Here is an 18,932-nt window from a genome sequence, read left to right on the forward strand (position 1 = left end):
ATTCTGGAGGAAGATGATGGGCTTCATTATCAGCTGCCGAAACATCATCGGTGTGCATGTCATTTACTAAATTTAGTTTCCACAGTCGATGTTGATAAGGCTAATACGACAGAAGCTTACAAGAAATTGTCCAGATCAGCCTTTTCTAAGTGTCAGGCACTCTGGAATAAAGCATCAAGGGCTCCTCAAAATGCTGAGCTTATAGAGGAACACTGTAAGCTTCACTTGGTACAGCCTAATTCAACTCGATGGAACTCGTCTTTCATGGCCGTGGAACGTGTGGTCAGAATCATTAAAGACCAAGGACAGGGGTCTGTGAGAAAGGTCTGTGCTGCACTCAATGTTCCAATGTAAGTAGCTTATGTTAATGTATAATTGTGTTCTTAATTTGTTAGAATAATGCTTACCACATTATCTGCTGTAGGTACATAAACAAATTAATAAATGTCCAGCATTGCACAGTGGTTCGGTATACATTTTGTGGAAATATGTGTTTGTTTATTTTCTTCTGTTTCTATTAGGTACAGTCCGGCTGACATAGCCTTTTTAGGGGAATATGTCACCACCATGAGTCCAGTTGCGAAGTCCTTGAACATACTACAAGGTGAAGTCAACATTCAGATGGGCTGGCTGCTCCCGACAATCACCACCCTCACAACCAAGCTTGAAAAGTCCAGACCGTCACTCAGATTTTGCAAGCCACTTGTTGATGCTCTTCTTGAAGGTTTGAGGAAGCGGTTTGAGAGCATGATGTCAGAGCCAGAGCTAATTGCAGCAGCCATACTTGTTCCAAGGTTCAAAACCTCCTGGACCAGCAATGACACAGTCCTACAGCTTGGTAAGGAAAACGTTTTATTTTTGTTTGTTTGCTTGTTTTTTCAAAAACCTTTACATCCAACAATGATTCTATGCAGTTGCTTACTTACAGAGTAATAATAACAAAAATGTGTGTTTGTTGGTGTGATTCTGCTGTTTCTAATCAAGGCCTTAGTTACATCAAGACACATCTGCCAGAACATGATGAAGGTCTTCGGTCTCCTGATACCACAGCATCCTCTTCTGAAGATGATGACTTCTTCTCCAATGTCAAGCCGACACATTCCAATGCGATAAGTCAGCAACTTGATGGATACCTAGCCGCTACAGCTGATGGAGTGAATACACTGGCCCTCTATCCAGCTGTGCGTAACCTCTCACTAAAGCTCAACACAGCCCTGCCAGCTTCAGCAGCGTGTGAAAGGCTTTTTAGCATTGCCTGTTTGCTTTTCACCCCAAGAAGGGTGAACTTCTCCTCAAGTTGAACAAGGAGTTCATGAAATTTGATTGAACTGAAGTACCACACACACACACACACACACACACACACACACACACACACACACACACACACACACACACACACACACACACACACACACACACACACACACACACACACACACACACACACAAATAATAATACAAATAATTTGGTGGTGTGGATGTTAGCCTTTCCACTTTTAAAGCATACTATGTCATTGTGAATTATACTAGTGTTGTAAATTATTTGATTTGAATGACGGCAGTTTGCCTAATTTTCAGCCTAATTAGTTTTCATACCAATCATTTATATATTACTTTTCATATATCAGTGTACAGTGTTATAAAACTATGCCCATGCTGTTCTCATAACTGAAATCATTTACTTAATTACATTGTTTTGGAATTGTTTCTTGGATAAGTAACATAGTTATTTTTCAGTGAGCAGTACTTGAGAGGTATGTTGAATGCAGTACTGTGCTGTATATTTTTGATATGTTGACACTGTAGCATGAGTAGTCATTGAGTCATGAGTTGCTGTGTTTGAAATGAGTGTCATTCCCATGTGGTGAGCCAATTATTGTGTCCGATGAGATATAGTGCGAGTAGACACCACGCATTATCCTTTGTCACAACATGTGAAGCCTTGTGTTACGCACTTGTTAGGCAAGTGAGATGCTCAATAAAGCGTAAAAAGATAAATGACTTGATTTTACTTTCAATTCCTTTTACATTCTCCAAGGTATTAACATAAACATTTTTCATAACTCCATGTAGGACATTTCTATACATAAATGTACTGTAAGCACCGTGGCAGTAGTAATGCAATATTTAGAAAATTGACTCTTGTACTCATGATACTCAAGTACTTTTAAAAACAAGTACTTTAGTACATTTACTTAAGTAGACATCTGACTGTAGTACTTTTACTTGTACTTGAGTAAAATTTAGCAAGGGGTATCTGTACTTTTACTCAAGTAAGGAATCTGTGTACTCTGTCCGCCTCTGCTCAAACCACTGTTGATCTACAACATACTCTCAATGTTACAGTACAGAACCTGGAACATGGCTATGAAACCAGGGCTGGAACCAAAAAACTGTAGCGTGTGCTGATGTTCAACCCGGTCAAAAGCCTTTTCCTGATTTATGGATATAAGGCCAGTCTCTATTCCCAAAGAACCAGAGACTTCCAAAAAATCCCAAATTAACATGACATTGTCAGTGATCAGCTGCCAGGCACAAAATAGGACTGGTCAATGTGGATCACCTCTGCCATCACCTTCCCCAGCCTTGTAGCCAATGCCTTGGACAACAACATATAGGCTGAATCCGAATACTCATACTTAACTGCTATATAGTATGCATTTTGTAGTACGCCACAAATATAGCGCGTTCGAATGCTCAGTATGAATTGTGTAGTACGGAAAACGTTTCCGAATGCGTACTACCGCCACAGTAAACAACGGAGTTCACTACGCTATCCCACAATGCAACCGGAGTCTGGTAACGAGCGAAGAAGAGATGGCTGACCCGACAACACTAGAAAGACGTTGTAGAAAGCGGCGAAAGAAAGTGACATTAAAAAGAGTACAAAAGTAAAGTAAGTAATTAAGTAAAAATATACATTTTTAATTGAATAGCAACGATGACGAGACGGAAAACAGGTAATTTATCAAGGTAATTTTGCCGGCATCTGAGGGGTGATACGTCATCTCCAAACATCCGGTGGAGTTTCGGCGGTGTTCGGAAGCGTTCGGAGGTGTTCTACGCATAGCTGTAGACCGTACTACACAGTCAAGTGTGGTACGGTCAAGTAGTAGACACTGAACAGAAATAGTATGTACTAAGTATTCGGATTCAGCCATAGTCTGTACACAGCAGAGAGACTGGCCTCCTGTTTTTAAGCTGCTGCAAATCACCCTTCTTAGGAAGCAGCGTGATGACGGCCCTCCTGCAGCTCAAAGGTTAACACCCTGAGGCCCGTCTCTGAGGACATCACCGACGACTCCACCAATGAGTGACCAGAAAGATTTATAAAAATCTGCAGGCAGACAATCAATGCCAGGAGCCTTGCCACTTTTCAAACCCAAAACTGCAGCCTGCAGCTCGGACTTCCTCAAGGAATTTGTTGGGCTGGACCTGAGGGAGACCCTCATAAAAAGGCAGGTCTCTGTCAGAAATACCTCTGGCATTTTTTTTGTACAGCTCCTTATAGAAACCTGCTGCATATTCCAACCATTCCGGCGCTGAAGGCTGAAGAAATAATGTGATGGGGCGTCCATGTGCATTGCCTCCATAAAACGGGACCTGACCAGCGCCCCCTGTGCTTTGATGCCCAGCAGACTGCTCAAAGCTGTCTTTTTTTCTGTAAGTGCCTCAATATGACCTCAATCTCCAGTTCTCTCATTGACCTGGCTCTGTCCCTGCTAACATTGAGAGTATATTGTTGACATAGTTGTCGGATTCGGCACTTGCCCACATCCCACCACTGTTGTAAGGAGATATAATCCCCCTTACTCTTCCTGTACTCAACCGCAATTTTTTTTTAAACCTCTACAAAATTCCTATCAGCTAGAAGAGTAGTATTAAAATGCCAAAAAGCACTTTATTTATTTTTTACCTTACTGATTAAAACAGCAATGTGCCGTCTCTTATCTTTAAATAATTGATAGAGAAGCTCTTTTAAAAGAAAGACACACACACACACACACACACACACACACACACGTGTGCCGACAATCAGTAGGCTCACGGCAGATAGGCCTACATGTTAGGGTTGCCGCGGAATGCGGTATTAACGTTGTTGAGGCCAACGCCGATTGCTCAACACCGGCAACACCGTTTTTTTTTCAGTAATAAAAAAGAAAAAAGTAAAAATGTATGATATAATTATAATTGAGAAAATAAAAATGTGTAAAATAAGCCACAGTTCTGCTCTGTGCGGAAGAGAATTGGCGCTTCCTTACAAGACCGGTAACCATAGCAACGCCGGTAAACATACCCCGCAAAGCCCTACGAGAACTCCCCACGCTACGGCCAACCGGAGGCGCGCAGAGCTTTGGGTCGTGATATTATATGTAAAATTATATTATGCTATTATATATAGAAAGTTATAAGACGCTGTCACCGAGTGTGAGAGGAGAGTTGACGGAGAGATGGCGGTTGACCTAGTTTCAAAGTTTATACCGTTTATACTGGGCAATACCGGTGTTGACACGAGTGTATTCCTCGGTGTGAAAATCTTCACACCGCGGCAACCCTACCACATGTTCCAAATCTGTTAACATATTCTCCATCCATTAAAAGAGAAAAATCAGTTAAGTCATTAATTCGTCCTCCCATCTGTTGGCATACTGTGCCCTGGCATTCAGAATAGTACCCCTGACGGTCTCAGTGCAAACACTCAGCAGTGAGTCGGGCCCTGCAGCGGCCAGGCCCAGAGCTGGAGGCGACGGGGATCTGGGTGCCAAATCTGGCCCCCCAGCTGCGAAAGGAGGTCCTTCCTGCAGGGGAGGCGCCATGGAGAGCTGCAGCAGAGCCTGCGCAGCAGTGGAAACCAGAGTCTCCCTGGCCAGTAGGGGGCCACCAGAAGTAACCTGTGGCCCCGCAGAAACACCCTCTGAAGTGTGGGGAGAATCAGGGGCAGCGGTGGGAAGGCATACAGAGGACTCTGTGGCCAGTCGTAAGCTAAGGCGTCCTGTCCGAGGGGGCCGGTCACCTCCGTCCAGGAGAACCAGAGGGGGCAATGTGCGGATTCCTCTGATGCAAAGAGGTCCACCTCCGCCCTGCCAAAGAGACCCCACATCGTCTCCACCACCTCCGGATGAAGCCGCCACTCCCCCGGTGGGGGCTTCTGCCGCGATAGAAAATCTGCGACCTGGTTCCGTTGCCCCGGTATGAAGACCGCCCGCACGCTGGCCAGGCGGGGATATGCCCAGGCCAACAAGTCCTCCCGTGAAGACCGGGTCCCCCCTTGGTGGTTGATCTGGGCAACAGCTGACATGTTGTCGGATCGAACCAGCACATGCTTGCCTCTCAAATGAGGCAGAAAATGATTGAGTGCTGGCTGTACCGCCCTGAGCTCTAGCACATTGATGTGAGCGTGGTTCTGGGCCGGCCACTGCACTTGGGCAGTCCTGCCCTGCCAAACCGTGCCCCATTCCGATAGGCAGGCGTCTGTCGTGACCAGCTCCCGACGAGATGGAATGGTACCCATGGGTACACCCACAGACATATACGACCTCTTCCTCCATAGGGACAGAGAGAAGAGGCACTGCCGAGACACTCTGACCTTTCGGTGCCTGTGCCACTTGGGGTCCAAGTGGAGGCTGTTCAGCCACATCTGCATAGGGCGCAGAGACAGCAAGCCGAGGGGCACCACAGCTGAGGCAGCTGTCAGCTTGCCCAAGAGCTGCAGGCAAGAATGAATGGTACCATCCTACCATACCCGAAGCGGGGGAGGCAGAGGAGGGTGTCGGTCACACGCTGAGGTGACAGATGGGCCCTCATAGCATCCGAGTCTAGGACCATCCCCAGGTATGCGACCCGTTGGGATGGGTCCAGGCGACTTTTCACAAAGTTCACCGTCAGGCTAAGCCGGGCCACGTGCAAGAGCAGCCGAGCCGTGTCCCGGGCCGCCTGAGACTGGGAAGGTGCACAGATCAGCCAGTCGTCCAAATAAGGCAGGACCTTCATGCCCTGCTTCTGCAGGGGTGCGAGAGCTGCCGCCACCACCCTGGTGAATACCCTCGGAGAGAGGGAGAGACCAAAGGGAAGTACCCTGAATTGAAAGTGCCGGCCGCGAAAGGCGAACCGGAGGAAGTGCTGATGGAGCGGTGCAATTGGGACGTGGAAGTATGCGTCCCTTAAGTCCACCGTGGTGAACCATTCTCCCCTTGCGACCACCCGCAGCGTGTCGGATGCAGTGAGCATGTGGAATGGCAGGACCTTCAGGAACCTGTTGAGTCCCCTCAGGTCGAGAATTGGGCGAAATCTGCCATCTTTCTTTTTCCCGAGAAAGTATCTCGAGTAGAATCCTCTGGGGTGCAGCAGAGGATCCACTGGCTCGATTGCCCCTTTGGCCAGGAGGGTGGACAACTCCTGGTCCAGAGCTAAGGCCTCTGCCGGGTCGTTGACAACAGTCATTTTGACCCGACTGAAGGCTAGGGGCCGGCGTCGGAACTGTAACTCGTACCCTTGGGTCAAGGTGGAAACCACCCAAGGGTCTGAAGTACAGGCAGCCCAGTAACTGAGCTGCTGATGGGAAAAACTCCCGACTACCGGCCCCGAGGGCCTAGCGCCTACCCCCCCGGCCTCCTGGGGCTCTGGGGGGGCGTCGGTTGGGTTGTGGGGCACGGGGCTGCCAGGAAGGTAGGCGTTCGGGGGCCCGAAAGCCATCCGCTGGCTGTTGCGCAGCCTGCTGAGACCTGCGTAGGCCACCGGAATAATCAGGTGGCTGAAAGCGCCGCTGGGGGACTGCCGAGGGGCCCCCAGGCCTGCTAGGAGCGGACACACTCCTATTTAGGCCTGACAGTTGCTGCCTGGTCTGCCTAGCTCGGGCAGCCCCCTCCAGTGCTTCCAGGGCAGCTGACCCAAAGAGCTCCCCTGGTTCCACCGGCACCGCACGAAGGAACCTCCTACATGTCTCCGTCAAGGGCGACTGCGCAAGCCACACCTGGCGGCGAGTCTGCACGAGGGTGGACATAGTGCGCCCTAACTCCCTCGACATGAGGGCAAAAGCCTGCAATGAGGCGTCACTCAGACTCTGCAGCGACGGCTCGGCCTGGGCCTGCTGCAGAGAGATCGAAAGACCCAGCAGCAGGTGGGAAAGGGAGTTCCCAATACGACCCATGCGCGCTGCTGCGTCGTAGGCCTTTGACAGGAGGTCATCTGTGACCCTGCACTGTGGCCGAGGGCACCAGGCATTTGGCCTCAGAGCCTCATCAGGAGCCAGAATTAGGGAGGCGATGGCAGGCTCGACTGCTGGCATGCGGCCCAGCCCAACCTGTGCCGCATTCTGCATGGCAGCCAAGGTCCGGGCGTCCAACGTCGAGTGGGATAGGGCCCTAGTGTCCCTCCAGCAAGCATGGAGCTCCTTCAGATACTCCTCTGAAGGAGGGACGGAGAATGTGGCCGGGACAGGGTTGCGCCTGAAGAAGTCGCTGGCCTAGGTTGACTCCGTCTGCGCCGTGTCAAGCTGCAGGCGAGCTGGAGCGGTCCGCAGGACGGCCGCCATGGAGGTGTCTGCTGCCCCCTGCAGGGAGCCTTGTGCCGAGGAGCAGGAGGCCTCATCCAACGTGTGGGAGGCATCGCCCTCGGTCATAGCCTCATTAAAGAGGTTAGCCGAAGCCGCCAGAGAGAGGGCGTCGCTTTCAAATTGGGAGGAGGGAGGGCCGGGCTGTAGCCCCGCCAGCCCCTGACCAGTCCCAGGCTGAAGGGCCAGGAGGAGGGACCGGATTTGCTCCATATCGGACGCCAATCCGTCCACCCTAGCAGCAAGCCCGCCTCTTGCCTTCTTTTTGGGGGGGGCACCCATAGCCGCAGCCCCATCATGCCGCTGCCGTCCCGAACGACCGGGCTGATTGGGAGGGAGGCTCATTAAAGCAGAGGGGTCGTTGGCTGCTGCCCAATTCTCCAGCTCTGCTAGCCTAGCCACTCTTGAGGACCCAAGGCAGGAGGCTGCAATTCATGCAGGCGCTGTCCGTGAGGCTCTCCCTCAGATGCTCGAGACCGAGGCAAGGAGGGCAACTGTCGTGGCCGCCCTCAGGCTCAAGAGGAGCCGCACAGGCGACACATAGGTGAGCCATTATAAAGGCAGCCACCGGCAGCGTACTGGGAGCGGAAGCGAGAGCACTTCCCTCGCCAGGAAAAATGAAAAACCGAAACTAATTAGCCTGAGCGTGATCGCTGCTACTAATTATCAACCAAACAAGGGCCAAATGCGGCGTTAACGGGAGCGAGAACACTGCCTTCACCAGAAAACTAAATCGACCGATATTAATTAGCTTGAGCGTAAGCGCTGCTGCTAAACAAGGGAGAAACCAAACAAAAACGTTACTGGGAGAGGGAGCGAGAGCACTGCCTTCACAGGTAAGTTGTAAGGGAAAAATAAATTGATGGTTAGAACAGAGCAAAGCTAACGGCTAACACAACAAACAATAACAGAGCAAGAGGCTAACGAGTGCTGGGAGCGGGAGCGAGCACACTGCCCTCCCAAACAAACGCCGGCCACTCTTCTTATAGTTACTTTCACTAAGTCTGTATGAACTAGCCACAGCCTCTGGAGGACGGGTTACCCGCAGCTCCGACCTTGGTCACGAGGCTGCACGTAGCCAGTTGTAACAGCTTCCTTCCTTTCTCAAACAAAGGTTCAATACGGTACCTGCGCAGCGAGAAGATGTAAGGAACAGATCTTCTAAAGACACCGGAAGATATAGCCTTCCCGGTGTCACGTGGGGGTCACAGGTGACTATGTTGGTATTAGGTACTCGAAATGCGCATGCGCGAGGTGGAGATCCAGTGCTTTAAGCGGTCAGTAAGGATGAAATAGAACCATCTTTTTGCCAAGTCAGGCTCTGGGGAAGAACTGGGAGACCGTCGCGCCACTCACCGACAGCGAGGGCTTCGCTTTTTTTCCAATTCACCCTCGCTGCCGATGTTCCACTAAACCTTTCTACAGTGTTGGTTAGAATGTCTACCATTCTCTGGTTTTTAATAAAAACAACAATGTCATCGGCATAAGCACTTAAAACAATGCCACTATTAAAACCTGATAAAAGCAAACCCTGTAAATTGCTTCGTAAACTGTTGAGGGGTTCCAGGGAGAGTGTGTAGAGCATGCCAGAAAGAGCACAGCCTTGCCTGACGCCCCTACGCAACCTGAAAGGAGCACACAGACCGCCGTTAAATTTCAGCACACTCTCAACATCACTGTACAGCACCTTGATCTTGGCTATGAAACCAGCGCTGAACCCAAATTTCTCCATAACTTTCCAGAGGAATTTGTGTTCAACGCGGTCAAATGCCTTTCCCTGGTCTAGAGAAATCAGACCAGTGCTATACCCCAATGAGCCGGAGATGTCCAAAACATCCCAAATGAGGTGGACATTGTCCACCATGGACCTGCCGGGCACACAGTAGGTCTGGTCCCGGTGGACGAGATGCTCCATAGCTAGCCCAAGCCTGGAGGCAAAGAGTTTGGACAGAAGCTTGTAGTCCACACACAGTAGAGACACAGGGCGCCAGTTTTTAATGTCCTGCAGGTTTCCTTTTTTTGGAAGCAGTGTGATTACCTCTCTCCTGCAGGACGTGGGCATTGAACCAGAGGCCAGACTTTCATTAATAACATCTAACAGATCTTTAGCAAAGATATCCCAGAAGGCCTTGTAAAATACCACACTCAGGCCATCTATGCCGGGAGCCCGCCACCCTTGCATTGCAGCTCCTGCATTTGTATTGGCCTGTCTAGCTGTGCATCTGTCTCCTCAGAGACCTGAGGCAGTCCGTTGCAAAACCCCTCCACCTAAGCTTCCTGCTTCTCACACTCTATACTCTATACACTACTATATAGTGATGAATAAAATTGCACAGCTCGCCTTCGTATCTGGCTGGGTTCTGATAGTGTTTGTGAAGGGAAAAACGGTCTGTCTAGTTACTGGACCAGATGAAATGAGACGGAGAGGTAATAAAGTCTGTCGGCACGAGGACCTTGGATTTATTAAGTAAAGTGGCAACGGTTATACAGAGTCATAAGCGTGAGAAATCGAATATGTCTAAGTCCCTAATCAGCGCTGATGGTTCGTCCGGAGCTTCGCCTCCGTGGAAGGTCTGCTTCAGAAGAAGGTGAAGAGTCTCTGTGTGATACAGTCTTATACTGTATCTTCCTCCTGATGAGGTGTGTGCGTTTGAGATGTGTGTGGTTCTGTGTGTTTTACTTGACCTTGGCTCCCAGGCCCTGCTGTGTATGCCTCCTAACGGGGGAGAGCTCCTCGTGTCTCTCAGGCCCTTGGTATGGGCAGATAACGGGGGAGAGCTTCAAAGTGTCTCCTGTGTGCGGCTCTCCCGTTCTTGAAGATGCTGCCAGCCTGGGAAATGGGGCCTTCGGCTCCGGCCTTGACCTGACTATATTCTCATGTATGTGTTATGTGTTAAAAGTTGACTATATTGTAAGTTGACTGCCATGTGATGTGCTCATTAAGCTAGGGTAGGAGTTAGCTATACTTATAATGTACATGTGATGTACTCAGCAGGTTATTTTGCCCAACATTTGCCCTGTGTCTGCTAAAAGTGAGTGGATTACCCGCTTCTGCCTGCTCCTCTCCAGGCCGAAAAAATAGCTAGTGGGAGTATCCATCTCTGCACTGGCCTGAACCCGGGACCTGACCAGTGCACCCTGTACTTTAACATCCAGCAGGTCGGCTAATGCTAGCTTTTTGATCTTGAGGATTTCAATATATCCTCGATCTGCTGTGGACTCACTCAAACTTTCTAGTTAAACTATATCAATCTCCAGGTCTTTCATAGATCTGGTGATGTCTCTAGTGACGTTGAGGGTGTGCTGTTGACGTAAAAGTTTAATCCGAGTCTTACCATGGTCCCACCACTGCCTAATACTGCAAAAATTACCCTTCCTCTGTCTAAAAGCATCCCAGAAATACATAAGAACCTCTTTAAAATGTTGATCAAATGCTAAGACTGAATTAAAATGCCAATAAGCACTTTTAGGTGAAATATTCTGAATAAAAACATTGCACAAAACTAGAGAATGATCACTAAAACCAGAAGGAAGAATGCTGCACATTTTAAAAAATATTAAAATAATGCTTAAAACAATAAATACGGTCTAGCCTTGCTGAGGAGATCCTACTCTCTCTGAGGTGGGACCAGGTGTACTGACGGCAGTCCGCATGCGTCCTCCTCCACACGTCCACCAGGCCATGAGAGTAGACCAGCTGCCTCAGAACATGTTGGGAAAATGGATCTGGTTGCGATCTAGCGCAGCATTTTCAGTACAGTTAAAATCCCCCCCCCCCAAGAATAAAAAATCCTCAGAGGCACAGCCATTTAAAACATCATTAACTTTTTGTTATAACAGCTTCCTCTCCGTACCGATTGTTGGAGCATACACATTGATAAAAACAGCAGTAAAAAGGTTGAATCGTGCTCTCATTAAAAGCGACCTCCCCTCGATAAAATGCTCGACCTCCAGTGAGACCGGAGTAAAAGACTTGGAGAGGAGAAAGCCAACTCCTCCACTCAGAGAAGTGTTGTGACTTAAAATGACTTCCCCCTCCCACTCTCTCCTCCAGTCTGCCTCATTGGTGCTGTCACTAGGTTTCTCTTGTAAATACAATACATCAGTATGCTTCATTTTGGCCATCTCATAAATACTTGCTCTTTTTCTTTGTTCTCTGGCTCCATTTACCTTTAAACTTCCCACTCTAAAATTATCCATAAGTAAGAACAAAAATGGTAACCAATAAATTACTTAAAAACACACATTGGATTCCTTCCCATCTTCATCCTTGTTCATTTGTCGTTTAACTTTAGGCAAAAGTTTATTTTGCCTAAAAAGAAACTCATCTTTTTGTTTCATGTGGAGTCTGGCCGAGGCATAAAACAAACTTAAAACTGGGAAATGCTCTTCCACTTTAACTCCTTTAGCATTTTTTGTTTTGGCTAAAAACGCTCGTATTAGTTTCTCAGAGTAAAGTTTTTTTTTCTGACTGTTGTTTATTTTAGAACCAGATATGTCACTGCTATCAGAGACACACTCATCACTTGCACTTTCCTCTGTCTGCCTTCCTCCACCTTACTACTCTTTGCTTCCTGCTTAGTTGCTCTAGTATTTCTTCTTCGTTTAGAAGAAGTTTTTTCCGTCACTGCCTCTTCTTCCTCCTCCTCCATCTCGGCCTCCTCCACCTGTTCCCCCCATGTAGGCTTACTGCCCCCAACGCCTGTCTCCTCTGTCTGTATTTCCTCCTCCTCTGACATACCTTCCTGCGTTTCACTGACGCCACCAATATTTATCCGCACTTCCCCCACCTCACTTTCTACCACATCATCACCCAAAACCTCTCCCCCACTTGCCTGATCATTTTCGCTCACACCATGCACATCATCCATACTCACCCCCCCTTGCTCCAGGTCGGACACAGCAGCTGCGATAGGCGGCAGGCTCCGCGGCACCGATATCGGCCGCTCCGATGCCGCAGCTCGGGCTGCAGCAGATAAAATCTCCGCCGCAGCGGCTTCCCGCAGCTCCATTGCAACCGGCGGAGCAGCGGAAAGCCCCGCCACATGGCCGGGTGTCACCCCCTGGCCAGGCTGAGCCGGATCCCCTTGTCTCGGACAGGCTTTCACAGTGTGTCCCTCCTCGTTACATCGAAAACACTTCATAGCCGACGAGGTGGCGAATATCACGTAGTCGTAATCATCTACTTTAACATGGAATCGGAGGTTGAGCTCCGCATCCCGATTGTTAAGGATAATAAACAGCTGTCTACGGTGAGACACTACGTGTTTCAGCAGCTGAGATCTACATCCAGGCATTATCTTTTTAATGGGCGACACCACCTTCCCATGTCTGGAGAGCTCTCTGCTAAGAAATTCGTCGGTTATGAATGGAGGGACATTGGACAGGATAACTCTGGTGGATGGCTGTGTCAGCGGCACCACCTGCACAAACATTTGTTTCACTGTGATGCCTGTCTCGACGATGTGGTTCACCTTCTCCACCTGATCCAGAAAGATGACCACGGCACTATTCATCCGAGCAGCCGACCTCACGCTGCCGTGCCCCACCTGCTCTCCCACCGCAAGCCCAATATCTTCCACGCGGCACGGAAAGCTGGCGTTAACTTTAATGCCATGCTTCCGCGTGAGGTGGCTAAAGGTGACTCCATTTACCATGGCGTCTGAGAGACGCCGACCGCTGAGACACCGGCAGGAGGGAAAAGAAAAGCATAAACACACAACCTACCAATAAACTTAAAGTGAAAACTATACCCAATAAACCACATTAAATCGAATTACAACGTAACAAACGCTCAGCGTCTCACTCCACACCACGACTCACTCCCAGCATGCAGCAGAGAGAGAGAGAGAGAGAGACTTGCAAAACAAATAGTTTGTCGAGATCAAAAATGGTTCACCAGAATCTAATATTACAAACTACCATAAAAAAACAACAGCTAACACGATCGTATTGGCATTATTATTTTATGAAACATTATCCTATTAAGGGGCAGATAAACCCCCGTTTTAGCAGGAGAACTTCCACTGATGTGGTTCTACCATGTGATGCGAGCAGTGGTGACAGTCGTAAAGGTTTTACAACCACCCACACATGGGCAGGGTTGCCAACTTCGGGACTTTGGCTGGAGTGAGACTCTAAAATATTAGTGTGAGCGGCAAATTTTTTGGACAACCCTTTACCCTAAAAAAATAATACAAAATAGTCCTCGTTTACTAAGTATTAACCCTCATCTATGAAAAAAAGTTAAAGAATGGAAATGCTTTTTCAAAATGTACAATTCATTTATTGATTGCAGTATTACAAAATAAAGACAGACATCTCAAATAAAGACAAAGAAAAAAAAAAAAAGGGACACAATAGTTACCCCAGAGCTGGCTGGCTGGCTGTGGTGGGCTGTGTATGTCTGTGTGTGTGTGTGTGTGTGTGTGTGTGTGTGCGTGTGCGTGTGCGTGTACACTCCGCAGCAGAGGCAGAACATAGAAGTTATATATTAGGCCTGTTGTATGCCACAGGGGCAGTTTTGGCCTGCTTCACGACCTCTGCAGGAGGTTCGTATCTGAAGCAGGGTTCAAGGCTGCTCATTTTCATGGTCATAATTGACGACAGGGTGCCTTCAAGGGACAGTCGGTTTCTGGTGTCAGTCTTGTTTAGGCCAATCAATGAAAATGTTCGCTCAGCATTCGCATTTGAGTGAGGCATGCTCAACACAATCTGGGCCACCTTGAATAATTTGGGGAATATAAAAGTGCCACTTGCTCGATTCTTAAGATTTCCAAGATATACCCAGGGTTAGGCTCTACCCCCCGTGAAAATCGACAAGATATACTATATAGTATAATCAAACATCCCACAAATATTTATACCACCTGCCCCCCTCATATGTCATTCATGGTTTTATATTTATAATTTTTATGTTACTTTACATTTAATTCTTCATAATTCAGGCATTACAGAACTTTCATGGTCATAAATAAAAAATACTAACTGCAGTTTAATTTCTTTGTTTGTTCTTGAATTGACGTAGAATGGAGCAAAGGCTCCTAGGATTGGGAAATGCGTTTATCCAATAAACAGATGGAGGTCAAGTCTATTTTCGGAAATGTAGGGGGATATATTAGTGGCCCCACGTCGAATGGTATGACCCAAGATACGTAAGACAGAGAAAGCGCGCAAATTCGACGGTACCACCTTGTCATTTGTTTACCCAGGTGCCATGGCAACACCATTGCTACCTCTCATTGGCTGAATCTTTGAGAACGTTGTAGACTCAATCGATATAAGGTCGCGGGAAGACGAAGCTCTGTTCGTTTGTATCTTTTATTTACGTGACCATATTTTTGTTTTATGTTATCAAAGAACCAGTTGTTCTTGTTTTGGGGAACAAGTTCTTGTCGTTCACGTTCGGGATTCGTTCGTTGTGAACGAATCGGTCGTGACCGAATCGATCGTGACCGACCCATCCCCAAACGCGCATCAGTGGGCTCCGACTCCGGCTCTGAACTCTCTCTGACCTTTTCAAACGCAACTTAGTGTCAGGTGCGTGGTTTTCAGCGAATCAACGATCAGAGAATACTGCCATGATCCTTTGTAGGTAGGCAGATGTTACAGCTGTTAGTCTGCTCCCGCAGAAAATGAACGGGAGGATTTTTTATTTTGGCATGACATTTCTTGCGTGTGCGTGACAGCGTGAGATTGATGGTGAAAGCGTGAGAGTCACGCCAGGGGCGTGACTGTTGGCAACCCTGCATGGGGTTCCTAAGGACCGCAGGGTTCGGTCGGCCTCGCTTTTGCAGTTTGCCGCTGATTGAAAAGTGAAAAATTGTCATCTTGTGTTTTAGAGAGACTTCCCACCTTCAACAACTTTCTAGTCAGAAAGATCACGAAGGTTTTCCCCAACACTTTGTGAGGCCCAAGCACAACTGCTTTCAATTGAAAAAAATCAACTCACCCTTTAAACTATTATTTTATAGTTTTTTGTATCGTAACAAAAGCAGTCCTTGTCCGACCCTCTGGCATCATCTCCTCATTAGCAGCCATTGAGCTTCGATCTGAGCTCCTGTCTGACGGAGCCTTGTTTTCTTTCATTTTGATTTGAGATCTCTCTCGTGGGCCTTGGCAGAATAACACTCTCATGCACTCAAACACACACATGCACTCAAACACACACGCACGCATGCACATAGGAGCCCTTTGATGTTTAAAGATATCATGAGTTTAGATCTCAAAGTGTGGTCAAGTGCTTTTGGCACCCAGAAAAGCACGGGGCAGACATTGATTTAAATACATTTCCAGAGAGCCTTTGAAGATGCCTTCTTGATTGCTCCTTTGTAAAGGAATATATAAGAAGCACGCACCCCTGCAGAAAAGGCGGGAATCTCTCAGTACATCATGAGTTAGAATATAGACAAGGTTGAAGGTTCAAATGAGTTAATCCATAATATATCGGCCCATAAACATCTGAGGAAAAATATAAAAAATATATATATGTACCCAATTTCTCTTATCAACGGTCTCACATTCTCGTTTTAACATCATCAACTCACTATACCAGAAAGTACTGCTCTAAGGACACTACACACAGCAGCTATTTCTGAAATACTTGTGTTTGTCAGAAGTGCCACACCAAACTACATCCACACACGCCACAGGTTAACGCGGGAGGAGATTATGACTTCTTGGGTACCAATGCTAACAAAGACGTCAATATTTGCTTTCTTTCTCATAAGCCATGTAGGGAAGTAAAGAGACAATCCCCCTAAATCTCAACAGGCAAGACATGGTTTGCTACAAGTTCACGTGCGGGCCGAGCTTCTAATGATACGTAAGGGATCAAGGCTTATGCTATTCTGGGATTCCGCTTGGTGTTCAGTCGTTTCAAGTCTGAAGCACACGGCTGTCGAAGGCTTTATTATAATTTGAAACAACTTATTTTAACATACATAATAACTGGACATGTTAACGGGATGACACGGTTGATTATTCACTAGGTGGGGTCTTTAACAAGGTAGAGAAACATTTTAAGATACTCAACAGCATGACAGTAAAATACCAATCTGTGACCATCAGCCTGCATCGACTAATAATAGGTACACAACATAACTAATTGTATATAAATAAACATGAATATTGATGCTTCAATGTTCATCTCGGTTCTTCAGGCAACTGATATGTTATATTTTTGTGCCTCACCCCGACCCATACCTCAGCAACATCAACGTCCTGTGATGCTAAAGCATTACCTCATTATCTTTAGGACATCCTATTGGTCTCACAAGACAACCGATATTTTAACACTGAGGTTTCAATAATCTAATAGAGTTAAGACCCTCACAAGTAGGACTTCAATTACACCACCTCTGCATACTTAATAGTCATATTACATGTTCTGTTTTACATGTTACTTTGCCTGTCTACATTGACTTGGACCTGAAGGGTGGTTTGCCCTTGTTTTATCATTTAGCCATGTATTTTTTAAAGGTTGTTCCATGCTGAGCAGAACTAAGCGCAGTGGGAGAAAGAGGCACACCTGTGTCTAGAGCGGTTACATGATGCCATTCAGACATGCTGCCAGTCGAACAAGCCACCATTCCGACATGCCCCCACTCCGACACCTTTTAGTACCGCCATTCCGACAGTCTATCAATCAATGGCGCCGACTTCAGGTCAACATTGGGGGATCATGTATATTTCGTTCAAATGTGTTCAACCAAAAAGTAGCCATTTCAGTATTATTTATCAGTTATTTATTTGATTACATCCAAATTTTGGTTGGGATGACGTATGAAATAACCCATTCCATCAATTGACGACTGCATTGCGCGGGCGTGCACTTATTTAACATGCCCTGGGAATGTATAAATATTCTATGAAACTTAAAACTGGACCATTTATTCTTTTGAGTTGGATTTAAACTCAATGCAGAACCACTATTGGAGTGGATTGGACGAACATTGAAACAAAATTAATTGTTTGGAGTGCTGCGGCAGAATGAATCAAGCAATAGGCGCAGTTTAGGCTACTTCATATCGGCCCAAAGGCAATTCAATGCGCTTTACAAAGGAGAAAGGCGAGAATATAGCCCGACCCAGACCCACCCCTTTCCACACAAATTCTCGAAGGGGATCAATAAAAATAAACCAACAGTTTTTGCCCATAGAAGGGAAAGAAGTCAACCTAGTAGAGCTCCGAAAACATGACCTCAACACAGAGACAAACTCAAATTTGCCTACACATATTTGCAGGAGTGAATTTGCTCCAAAATCGATTTGTTTGCTGACAGCCTGCTGCTGTGGAATTACGGCAGGTGTCTTAAAAAATTGGCCCGTGTGATAAGCAACACCTTTAAGGTGGGAACGGTGCGGTTCATCTCATCAGTTCAAGTATTGTTCATGAAGGAATTAGATTAGTTCAACGGGAGCATTAGTGCCAGGGGGCAGCGCAGCACAAATTATACATTTATTTTTGTCTTTTGATCTCCCTGCTTCTCAAATGAGCGAACATCTCCGGCCAGCGCTCGTCCGCCCAGTGGACGAGCGCTTTCCACTGTGCAGATTAAATCGCGCAGCATTCCACTGTGCGATTATCACTGTTGCGTATTCCCTCTCACGTTGTTGAAATCACATGCTGGATGCTTTAATCCTTCTGTGATTTTTAGTTAATGATCGGGCTAAAATAAGACCACGTTGGCTATGTAATAGAGGACAAAAGGGGACATTTCATAGTGGATGGTGGAAACCAGGACATTTAAGCGTTCCAACAGGATTTTGCTGGGAATCGGGACACGCAACTCAAAATCGGGACCGTCCCAATCACCAATCAATCAGTTTAGGACACTACAGCGCTTGCAAGTAAGATATAATCACATTAATTTATTACAAAGTACAATGATAATATTAATGCATTTTATATTGATGACCTCATTGCGGAATGGCGGGACGTTTGAAAAAAAGTAAAGTACCGCCACTCCGACCATGGAAACAGAAATTGTCGGAGTGGTGGGACGTTTGAAAACAATGGAAGTGCCGCCACGACGATAAATAGACGTCAATGTCGGAGTGGCGTTATGTCTGAATGGAAGGCGGTCCCCGTCTAGAGCAGCTGTTGAAGACACTGATTGACTGCCACTATTGTCTCTGAGTATCATCAGGCCCCTTTACCAAAATCCTCCCTCTCTCTTTCCTTCTTTCACTTCTCTGTTTATCTTTATTTCTTTATTTAGTGTGATCTTTCATGGTCGTTAATCCATTATTTATGCATTTCCTTCCTTGTGTCTTTCTTTCTTTCTTTCTTTCTTTCTTTCTTTCTTTCTTTCTTTCTTTCTTTCTTTCTTTCTTTCCTCCCTTCTTCTGGTCGTTCCTCCTCTCTGTCCTTCTCCACT

At 47.0% G+C, this 18,932-nt stretch overlaps 1 protein-coding gene and 1 long non-coding RNA gene across 3 annotated transcripts in view; both read left to right on the forward strand.

The window, feature by feature from the left end:
• The window catches only part of LOC115541952 (netrin receptor UNC5D), a 182,600-nt gene that overhangs the window by 21,859 nt on the left and 141,809 nt on the right, over positions 1-18,932 (forward strand). The window lies entirely within an intron of this gene.
• Positions 209-2,001, forward strand: LOC115541954 (uncharacterized). Its single transcript, XR_003976439.1, has 3 exons — positions 209-350; positions 522-838; positions 985-2,001. It is a non-coding gene; the product is annotated as an uncharacterized LOC115541954 (long non-coding RNA).

Source organism: Gadus morhua, chromosome 4 (assembly GCF_902167405.1).
Source record: "Gadus morhua chromosome 4, gadMor3.0, whole genome shotgun sequence".
NCBI classification, from domain to species: Eukaryota; Metazoa; Chordata; class Actinopteri; order Gadiformes; family Gadidae; genus Gadus; species Gadus morhua.